A 12,226-nucleotide genomic window follows, 5' to 3' on the forward strand; every position below is an offset into this window, starting at 1 on the left:
CTTAAAAAATCATGTTTATTTCTCAAGTAAGTCTCTGATCCAAGGCAAGGAACCATACATATTTAAACTTGGAAGTTGTTTTTCTATGTATGATTAACACTGATTTCTAATGTATACGGTGTCACTTCTCCAGCTTGCTGCAATCTGCTTCATAACTTATAAGGTAAATTTTAGTGCTCTCTACTGAGCTGTGACAGAGACAAAGGAGATTTTAGAGGACAAATGAAGGATGCTCTTGAAAACCAGGGCTGTTAATTGGTACTCTGCTCTGTATTGATCTCACTCCTCTGCTTCTGAATTTGACTGAGATTCTGTAACCCCAGCTCAGGCAGGTTGCCACTTAAGAGTTTTTTTCTGTATTAAACCAGCAGTATTAAATCCTCAGAGGTTCTCATATCCACCTCCTGAAACATCAGAGATGTCCATCCAACAGGCATGCTTTCATTCCATTTCCTGCCATAAAAACTCAGGAATTTGCCCATCCAGTTGATCTATTAAAAATTAGCCAGCATTCCCCGAAAAAACCCACCCATATGGCTTGCAAAGCATCACTTAGTCTTTTTGCACTGTTATGCTTTATTCTGCAGAATTGCTGATGGTGTTGTAGCTTCAAGTTTCTCCACATTAATTGCAATGATATTTTTCAGTCTTTTCCTGCCAGCCAAGCTGCTGGCTTTTTCTCACATGTGTTCCAGAAAGAAGCAGTGGATTGCTGTCAGCTGGCTCCCATCTGTTTTGCCATGGAGGGAAGGGTAAGGTGCACAACATGGACTTCTGCAACTGAGGAGAGAAAAGGTGTGAGATACAGGGGTTACATAAAAGTAAGGGGTATGTAGGAGTTTAAACCCCACTAACCAAACCCAGGAGCCTCTTTTTATACAATATTGGACTTGAATGGAGTAGAAATTGTTTCTATCCCTGGATTCACTGGTGAGCTGAGGCTGACTAGACTTCCACCTTCCTGTGCCTCAGTGTCCCCATAGATGAACCAGAGATAAAAATGCCAGACTCCTATATAAAGTGCTTTGAAACCTGCTGATGAAAAACATCATTTGTGGTGATGTGCCCTATGGGCACATAAAAATTATTTCTGTGGAGTGAAAAGGCACTAATGTATACATAACAAATAGGTGAAGTTGCACTTAGAGATGAGTAAAGATCAACAGAGCTTCCACTGTCTTGGCTGAAAAGAAGCATCACATGCAGCCTGTTGGAGCCCAGCCTGCACACCAGATGAGTTACAGGTACAGGGATGTGCAGAGGGGTCTTTCAACAGGGACAGAGAAGCTGGTTGGTACCTGCAGATAAAGGAAGATACATATTGAGACCTCTCACCTCTCACCTCTAGAGTTCTCCCTAGGAGATTCTGGGTACAAAGACACTCACACGTGTGACAAAATGCCTCCTTGGTAGCTCCACAGTTTCTGGAAGGCCATGGGTGTGTGTTTTACAGATGGTTTTGTGTGCTGGGAATGTGCAGGACACCAGAAAATTTTGAACAATACTGTGCCCACACATGGGGAAGGCTGTGTTTACTGAGCATCCAGTGGATGCCTGGTCTGCCAGACAATGAAGAAGATGATCCTGGATAAAAGTAAAAACCTAAAAATCAAATGCTGACTTGGCATAGTGTCCATGCAAAGGCAATAGGAGACACCCAGGCACCTTATCTGTGGCTCCTCTTCTCCTGCAATAACTTGGCTCTTGGTACCTTCTGGGCTCACTTCTCCCCAAGGAAAGTCTTATTATGTTTGTATGAGTTGCCCACCTGAAATAAACATGCTAATTTGGGCTTCACAGTCAAGGGAAGAGCTGCATGGCTAAACCTCTGCTGGGAGTTTGGGAGACTTCTGGGCTTCATGAGCTGTTCCTTCAGATGGATGGGCAGAAAGCACTATAGGCAGGGCCATGGCTGTGGGGGCTCACAGTTGCCCCTGGGCAGGTGACCCAGGTCCCACACAGCCCTTTGGCTCCACTGCCAGGCCGTCACCATTGGCACTCAACCTGCTCATGAAGGTCATGAACTCTGATCCCCCCTTTGCCTCTCAGGAGCCTCTGTCACGGCAAAGAGTTGGGGTTTGATTTCAGGGGGAAGAGAGGAGAGCAATTACCAAGTGTGAGGTTATCTCCAGCTCCTTTGCGTGGAAGTGCTGGGGGAGCTCCTTGCAGATCAATGGAAAAGGGATATACATCAGGGAAGGGAGCTTACCAAAATACTCTTCAGTCCAGCTCACTGGCAGCAAACATTGCACTCATCTCTTTCTTGGGGGAGTTGCAGGGAGTCCAGCTTTGTTTGGAAGGAAGGTTTGACAGGCCTTGTGTGATGGATAGTGTGGAAAGTTTCCAGGGAGCAATTAAAAAGGGGTAAGGGCAGGCAGACTCTTTTAGCATTTTTTCCATTGCTATTTGGGTAACTGGAAGGGGTACTTGTGAAACTCTGAAGGAACCATAAATTCCTGGAGAGAGACAAGATGCTCCAAACATTTTGTTCCTGACAAAATCTGTTCTAAGTTTTGCTTCCTGCAAACAAAAAGTGAGGAAATGCCAAACCAGTCATCCAAGTAACTGTACAGTTCAGTGCTTGTTTTATGCTGTCTCTTTTGGGCACCTCTTCTTAACAGAGGGGTGTTTTTCAAATCCTCTTCTTTCCCTTTCTAGCTTGACATTTCTTTAGAACATCTTCATTTTCACTTTGTAAGGCAACAAATTCTGCTTCTCTGTTCTGTTTTGTCTCTCCCCCTCCCTTGTGTCTTCTCTGAAGAGCACAGAAATTTCTTCCACATATTAAGCAGATATTCCTGCACCAGTAATTTCTGTTTTGTCTCAGGCAATCAATCAATCAATCAATCAATCAATCAATCTTTTGTTATTAAAAGGTAATGTCTGTATGTGGATTGTATCTCTTTCTACTGAGAAGATTTTTCTACACCAATATATTGGGCAAGGCAAAATTCTTCCAGCCATGAATATGAAACGAAGGTAAAAAAATTATCCATTTGAACCAGAGTTTCAGAAGTCAGTTGAAGGAGCACTAAACAGTTACAGGCAAGAAACTGGCAAGATCACTGTTTTGCCATGCAAGCTGAAATTTGATTAATTTGGCAGCTCTTTGACTAGAAATCAGAAGAGAGTTTTGAGAGTCATGAGAGGAAATCAGGTACTTTTTTGCTTTTAAAGCTCTTTAAAACTCAGCAGTACTTCTCCTCCCCTGGAGGTTTATGAGCATGCAGCAACTTCTGTATTTAATAAAGAAAGCAAGCACAGCAGAAAGACTGACAATCTTTCCCAGGGGTGGTGGGGCTCAATCTTCATGTGATAACAGACCAGAAAATATGGTTTCTGGAAGTATAATCCTCAGCAGCTTGGTTTGCATAGCCCAAATCCACAATAATGTATCTTGCTTCATCCAATGCTGAGGTCTAATTTAGAAGCACTCCACAGTGTCAAGCACTGATCATGGCCTGACTGACACCTCTGGAAAGCTCCTTGACCTCCCTTGAGTGGGATCTGCCTGGCCAGAATGAGTTTTAGTTCCCTCCAGTGGTAGGAAGGGAGCCAATGCCTGTGAACAGTGTGGAAGAGGAGGTTACATGATGTGAATAATCTACTTCCCCCAGTGGAAACAGGATGATTCTAATCAACGCGTTGCAAAAAACCAGAGAAACCTCTTTCTTGAAAATAATCAACATATGCCATCTGTGTGACAAGTCTAACTCAAGAGCAGTAAATTGGGAGTCAGTCAGCAGTGTTAAGGATGCCTTGGAAGCTTGTTGGTGTTAACAAAGGTTTCACTGGGAATTAAGGCTTTAAAACTGTGCTTTTCTACCAGATGCGGGAATGCAAAATTAATGCAGATGCAGTAACCATGGATCAGTGGAGAAGCGTTGGGCTGAAACTCAGAAGATCTGGTTTCTGTTTTGGGATGTGCTGATCGTGACAAGGAAAAATACTTTATGCTAGATTTAGGAAAGTTTAATATTTTTGGCAGTTGCAAATCCAGTTTTATCATTCTGTGCTCCCAATCTTTCTGTGCAGTTAGTTTTACAATTGTTGAGTCTCCAGGGTCAAAGCTTTTTAACCTCCAGTCTGGAAGCTACAAACAGTCTGCAAGATACCAGAAGGTGATTTATGGGAAGTGCCATAGTTCAAAAACAAAATTAAAATATTGCCAAAGGCATCATGAACAATCAGAATGGGGAAAATACAAATACTGAACACCCCTAGCTGTATTTGGCTGCAAAGAAAAGCTGCTGTGACAGTGTCTGCACAGAACCGCCTTTTGATTTGTTTCCTAAGAGATGTAAGTTGCTCTGGATTTGAGGAGCATCATGTTCAATGTCTTTATCACCATCATGCCCAAACTGGTGTTTCTCAACCTGTTCTGCCTTTGGAGTCAAAGTTCATCTCACCTCCCCTGACAGCAAATCTGGAGGTGACAGGACATTCCTTTTTATGCACAAACTCTGTAGTTAAGGCATTAATTTAAGCTATAGAAGAATCAAATTCAAACCCCCCATGTGCCCTGAGGGAATGAGGAATCCCATCTCTGACTTTTTTGAAAGTTGTTCTTGCATTCAGGCTCCCAGCAGCTCTTGGTCTCTCCCTCCCACTTCCTATGGAGTATTTCCATCCTTCCTAAGCCACCTATGACTTTGCAGCTCACAAGAGCTCACAAGAGAAGGCTCTTGTTTGTGAGGAGGTGGGCACACCTGAGGTCCAGTGTTTGGCCAAATTAAAAGCTCAGCATTTCAGTAACGTTTGCTAACAAGGCTCTAAAGAAAGGCAGAGTACTGAAATGGGGAGCCAAGGCATGAAGTGAACAATGACAAGCACTTATGGAAGAGATAAACAAGCATTTTTCACTTGGAGCCTTTATTGCAAGTGAAGAAAGTGTATTTCCTGTATTTCAGTTTCTTCATTTTAGCTTGGTCAACAACTTGTTTATTAGAACTGAGAAATTAATTACAGCTGAAAGGATCTGTGAATTTCTTTTTCCTACCCACCAGTGTTTGAATCAACTGAGACATCAGGACTAAGATCTACTCATTCCAGGCTGTTTAAGCACTAGTTAGCAGTTATTTCATAAGCATCAGTTTTCTTTGTATATTAATACAGTCAATTTTAAATACAAAACGTGTTTTGGCATCTTCTTCTTTCATATTCCAATCATTTGATATGACTTTATTTGATAATGGAAAGCAGTGCTGCCTTTTGGTATGTTATTATAGCCTAATTTCTATCCAAAGGCAATTCAGCATAACTACAAGAAAAAAAATTGAATTACCTAGTAAACATAAAACATATTTTGCCATTTTCTAATATAATAAGAGGTAAAAATTAAACATTTAAAAGGTAAAAGCATAAGGATTTTACTAAAAATGTCATTTGTTTCAGTATTTGAACATATGCATATCACATTTTGAGTTAGCAAAACAAGAAAGTATGAAATACAGCAAAAGTCTTCAGGTGCTGTGGAAGAAATCTCACTGTTTACCAACTACTGAGCATCAACTACTCTTTAGAAAAATGATTAAATACAAATTTAAAACAGGAATAAAACCTGATAGCATGAATCAAGGTCACTTGCTTCCTCCTTTAAGTGACAGTTAAAATAGATTGTTTAAATCCCACACATATGAATCACTCCACCCAAGCTCATCTTTCACAACAGGAGGTAGCAAGTTTTCGTGCCTCTGCGGTTGAAAAGGAGGAGGAGGAAGGAGGCAGGCTGCTAACCCTGTCACTGCTGGCTGCTGTTTCTCTTCTCCTCCCCCACAAAAAGATTCCAGGAAATGCACTTGTCCCACCTTGCTCTCTACTGCCTTTCCCAGGAGCAAGGCACTTGTGTTTTCTGCCTGGCCTTTCACCTCTCCAAACACACATCTCTCTGTCCTTGCCCCATTTATGCTCCCCACACATCTCTGGGGATGGAGAGGTACCTCTGAAACCATCAGGTAGGTCTGATGACAAAAGCATGAAGGAATCTGAGATTTCCATGGAGTGGCAAGTGACAACAGGTCAGACCTCTAGGACATGCAAGAAACTGGGACCTACAGCATCTGAAGGGAGGAAAGCAGAGAGATGGGGTTTGGCGTCCTGGGAAGTTAGGAGATGAAAAGTAAAGCAGTCCTGATATATTGGTTCACCCCAGGGAAAGAGGCTGTTTACTGTGCTGCTCCTTACCTGGGATTTCTTCACTTCTTCTCTCCTTTCTGCCTGACTCTCAGAGCCCCTCCATCACTGCACATCCTGCCCACACTTTGTACTAAACCAGCCCAGCCCAAATGCAGCATAACTCCCCTGGATGCCTGTGGGAGAGTTTCGAAATCCCAAACCACTCACTGCAATTATACCTCCTTCCAGGAATAGGAAGTGAGCTCTGGGGCATTTCCAAGGGCAGCCACGTCTGCTGGTATGTTGCTGTGCATGCAGGTTACCAAATTCCCTGATGCCAGCTACTGCCTCTGAATTATTCCAAGACTGTTTGCCATTGCTTTTGAGTTGTGTTGTTTCAGTTCGGTCTTGTGTTGGTTTTATTTGTTTGTTTGTTTTTTTTTAAATAAACATGCTGAGTGTAACATGCTAGCAGCCATCAATATTCAGATCAAATACCACTGTGTGATGTGCTGGCTGGGGATAAAGAGAAATAGGAGATGACATTGGGTGCTGCTAAAACTTGTTATCTACTGCTTAGCTCCACTGCAAGTCTGATGGCAGAGAGCTGACTCAAGGCAGGTTTGTCTGCCATGACTGAAAGGCTTAACTGCAGGATTCTAAAGCCTTGTGGCTGTGCATATTTTGGGAGTTTAATGCAGAGAAGAGCAGGATTTGCACCCATGTGAATCTGCTTTGAATCTAGGCTTAGGGCATTTTCAGTGAGAAAAGATATTTCCTCCTCCTTAATTGTCATGAAAATGAGTCACAACTTAATTCTGGACCATTTTCTATGCCAAATGAATATGAACAGCACAGCGATTCTTTGTTCAGATATCTGAAATGATAAAAACAATGCAAGGATGAGAAGATCAAATTTCAGAGCTTAAATCACAGAGATTCTCCTTCCCTCAGTTGGTATCTGAAATGTCTGCATTTTTTCAAGTGTGAAATTAATGAAAGAAAATGCGAGCATCTCTTCTTTTGAGATGAGCATGATTTCATTGCAAGTGCTTCATGCATATTTTTGACTTGCCTTTGAGCCTTGCCCAATCACAAAGTTCACTACACTGGAAACTATTTCTCTGAGCAATCAAACCTGGTTAAGGCTAAAGTTCTGAGGGTAAAGACTCTAACCTGGATTTGTAAAATGATTTGCAAATGCGATTAAATCCAGCCTAACTTTTCATGGTAAATTATAAATACGATGCCTCTGACAGGCATATTAACCTGAGCAGTGCCAGTGATTGCACTGCCATATTCAGCACCCTTCTTTGCTTTTTGTTAGAACAACAGGAGTACAGTCACACATTTGGCAGTGTCCCACATAGGGTATATGTGGGACACAGCCTGATGTGTACTGCATTAGATTCATGAATCCATACTGTCCTTACTAAAGCTGCCCTACTTTCCTTGTTGCTATGATTTTCTAATATTAGAAGTGCTGAGTGCTATCATGTAGCCTGATTAATATTAAAAAAATATATATTCCCCTATAACTGGGAGATCGTCTTTCATCCACTTTTGGTCATTTGTCTTACACTGAAAGGTGATCTGTCCTTAAGCATTAGAAGACATGTACACAGCTGGAACATTATCCTGTGCATTATAACTGAGACGTGGCACAACTGGAAGTTCCCTGCTATAACCTTCACTCAGATGAGAAATTACAAAGTCCTTTCATTAGGGTTTATTTAATAAACCACAGTTGCTGCACCAGTTTCTAAAATGCTAAGTATTCATTTTATTCCTAATGATTAATGCCTGAAGCCTGATGATGATATATATAGTTATCTGAGGTATTAAAATACTTTTGAAGAAACATTTTTCTCTTAAACAAAGTTCCTTTGAAGGACATATTTTAATTTCAAGATGAAGATTAAGCCTTGCTTAAATATTAACAGGGAATTCTGGTGTGGAAATTTTATCTGTTTATCTTGAGCTGGGAGTCAGTCTCCAGCAGCTGTGATTTCAAAGACCATCTCAAAAGTATAGCCTCATTAAAATCGGTGCCTGGCTGCCTGCCTCAGTTTGCAGATTTCATGAGAGCCACTCTCTCCTATTCATTTTGACAGTGATGACTCAGGCCTGGATACCAGAAATCATTTTACTGTGTTCATTTGGGCACACGAGGGCAGGACCTGTTCTGAACGATGGCAGACACAGGGCAAGGCAGAAAGAGGAAGAGGAAGCAATTAAGCCTGATTTCAAGAAGGAAGTCTCCAGCTTTGAAAAAGCCATAAAGTACCTTTGGCTCTTAGGAGAGAGAGAAAAAAAAAAAAAAAAAAAAAAAAAAAAAAAAAAAAAAAAAAAAAAAAAAAAAATCTGATGGTTTCTTTGTTATCAGGAAACCGGTGCTCCAAGTTTTTGATCTCCTGAAACATTTGACAGCGTATTCTCCTCACCTCATTGTGGATGGTGACCCAGGGGACCCCAGGAATGGACAGGCTTTCCTCCTCTGACCAGCAGACATTGCTGCTTTCCTGAGAATGACAACACTCAACTTCTTCTCTGCCGACATTGCAAAGGTTCAATATTTGCCTGGACTGAAGAAAGAACCTTCAGAAATAACAAAAAAATCATGGATTTACTATTGCAGATAAAAGAGGAAAAAGCAAAGAGCCAAGAGTCTAGAAACTGGACTGGATTGAATTTACCCTTTGTATAATTAAACAAGACATGATTGACCATTATTGATTTAATGAAGCAAGGTCACAGAGCAGGTAATGCAGGCCAGACTTCAACACAATAACATCAGTACAGCCAGCAAATCTAAGGCCTGAGATTTAACAGTTTTACAGTCTTAAAGAGCATGATTCCAAGGAACAATTGCTGTGCAGAGGCACACCAATATCTGAAAACATCTGAAAGCAAACTGCACTAACCTGGCTTGTGCTACAGTGCTAGCATGAACCTGGTTTATGGGTTTTCTCTATTTTATTTTCTCAATGCATGAAAAAGAAAGACTCATTAACTTGCATTTTTTTTCAGGTTAAAAATAATCACAGTACCAATCCACAGGTTCCTTGTGCCATAAATTCAAAATTGAAATGGAAACAAATGAGGAAGGCTGCCTAGGATGATAGGATCATACTTCAGGCTGGCAGGGAGCTCAGTAGATAATGCAGTAAATACCACTGCCTCAGTACATTTCCCTTCCTAGTAGGGAAAGAGAAGGCTGGCATTTTATTGTGTTCAGGCAGCTAACAAATCCGGACCTCTGGACAGATTAGAGGGAAAGTGCAAGTTTCAGTGCTGAATGTCATTAATATATATATATGTAAAGACCAGCAGCAGGACACAAGCCTTCATTACAGGAGAACACTCTCTAGAGGCAATTAGCTGTGTTCATCTGTTTCCAAGAAACAGATGCACCTGGGATTCAGTATCTTTCTAGCGTGCACAGGGCTTGTTTCAACAGGTAGACAGACATTCCTTCCTACTCTGTCTGAATAATCCAGCTTTTGTTAAACAGCAGAAGGTTTTCCATTGTGAAATAGAACTGATTTGCAGCATCCTGGAAGGCTGTACAAGTCTGCAGTATTTAGCATATCTGACAAAAATTATTCATGCAACAGATATCTTTTCCTTTAAAGCCTGTTCCATAGCTCTCTACATTAAGGTTTATTGCAAGTTACATTGAAATCCCAACTACTTTCTGAAACAGGACAGTTGAGGAGGAAGGTGATTGATTCCAGCATGAAGCAGTCTTGAGTTACACTCCTTGGCCGCTTTTCTTAGAGCGCATGAACTCTATATCCCAGTGTGTAGGAAATAGAGCAAGGCAGGCTGAAAAATGGCATGGCTGAGCACAGGTCTGCTCCTCAAATTGTGGAGTAAGAACGAAATGCACAGGCAGTGAAAGCAGCAGCAGGTGACCTGGTGGAAGAGTACAGGGATATGGTTTGAATGTGTAGGGATGGGATCAGGAAAGCCAAGGTAAAGCTGGGACAGGACTTGGCAAGGGATGTGAAGAAGAAGAAGAAGAAGGGATTCAGTAAGTACTTAGGTCAGAAAATAAAGACCAAGAAGAGTGTACCCCTCTTAGAAGCAAGAGGGGTGAACTGGCAGTAACTGATATGGAGGAGGCTGAGGCAGTCAATGAATTCTTTACCTCAGCCTTCACTGGCAGTCAGGCTTCCTGCTTCCCTCAAGTCCCTGATCCTCTGAGTGGGTGGGGGTGTAGTGGAGGCCCTTCTGCTATAAGCAAAGAGCAGATTCAGGATCACTTGTTGAAGTTGAATGCAGGGGGAAAATGGATGATGAAGAACAACTGAATTCAGAACCAACATGATTCCAACAGAAGCTGACTTATTGTTTACATTAAACCACAGTTATAGATTCTAGCACTACTGTCCATGCATACAGATGGACAGAGACCCCAGTTGGCTCAGCCACTTGTTCACAAGGCAGGCACACATCCTGCAGGGCATCTAATTGGTCAAGTGTCCATCATCATGTTGTGTCCTCTATCTAAGTTTTGCATTTTTTGTAGACAGTTTCTCAGGCTCTTGGTCCTTATTTTAGTCCTGTTGTTGTTTCAGTAGCCTTGATGAATTCCTGAGAACTCTGAAAACAAGACTGCAGGTGGCTTATTATCTGCAAACAGTTTGGCTGGTACAGCTGAAGTTATTCAGATTCATCGTTCAGATACAGCTGAATAATCACAAGTCTATGGGATTGGATAAAATACATCCCAGTGTCCTGAGGGAACTGACTGCTGTCACTCTCCATCACATCTGAGAGGTCACAGCAGCCAGATGAAGTTCCTGGTAACTGGATAAAGGGAAACATTGCTCTCATTTTTAAAAGGCGAGGAAGGAGGATCTAGGAAACAACAGAGTGGTGACCCTAACCTCTGTGCATTGGAGGATCAAGGAGCGGATTCTCCTAGAAAATATGTTAAGGAGTATGGTGAGAGTCCAGAGGATGCCATAAAGATGATGAGAGGGCTGGAGCACCTCTCCTGTGAAGACAGACTGGGAGAGCTGGGCTTGTTCAGCCTGGAGAAGAGAAGGCTTCAGCAAAACCTCTTTTCAGCCTTCTATTGCAGTAAGGGGGTTTATAAAAAGAAGGAAGAGGGACTTTTTGCATGGGCAGTTAGTGACAGCAAAAGGGGCAATAGTTTTAAATTTAAAGAGGGCAGGTTTAGGTTAGATATCAGGAAGAAATTCTTTACTGTGAGGGTGGTGAGGCACTGGAACAGGTTGCCTGAGGAAGCTGTGGCTGCTCCATCCCTAGAAGTGTTTGAGGCTGGTTTGGATCGGACTTTGAGCAACCTGATCTCTAGTGGAAGATATTTCTGCCATGGCAGGGGAGTTGGAACTAGACACCCTTTAAGGTACCTTCCAACCCATACCATTTTATGATTCCATAACTTTATGAAAAAATAGGGCTTTCTAAGAAACTGAACTCTTTCAAATCTCACCCTGCATAGGCTTAGAAGTCTAAAAACCACAACACATGCTCCCTTTCATCCACTCCTGCATGACTTATCAAGTGATGATTCTCTGCTATTTTCATCCCAAAGTAACATCTCAGGTGCCCTGGAAACAATGTGCAATGTAATATTGCTAAAATAATAACCATTTCAGCTGCACATTACAGCTATTTGCACAGCACTTAACAAGTGTGATGTGACACAAACTACTGCTTAGGTTCAAAACCATTCTTCAGAATTAAGAATTTCTATATGACTCATTCCCACTGTTGCTTTTTTTCCCCCCAGTGAAGTACAAATATGACAATCCCTTTCTCTGTGGGTCTACTTACATAGTTCAAAAACCACGGATTTGTTAAGGTGTTTAGGAAGCTTTAGCTGCTGCTGCCCAATGCATGGAGTTTGCCCAGGGTCTCTGGAGACCTGGAAGAAGCCCAGGCACAGGAGCAAACAGTCAAGGCACATAAAATTAAATCTCTTGTGGGCAGGAATCATGCCTCTGCTGTAGACCCAGTACCTGGTGCCATGATCTGTCTCAGTCTGTCTCAGGAATGCTGGGTTTCCTGAAGCATGGCAGGGATTCCATGAGCAGGTGCATGCAACACATCTGATATGCAGTGCTTGCACGTTTGC

The sequence above is a fragment of the Zosterops lateralis genome (assembly GCF_965231275.1).
Source record: "Zosterops lateralis genome assembly, chromosome: 1".
NCBI classification, from domain to species: domain Eukaryota; kingdom Metazoa; phylum Chordata; class Aves; order Passeriformes; family Zosteropidae; genus Zosterops; species Zosterops lateralis.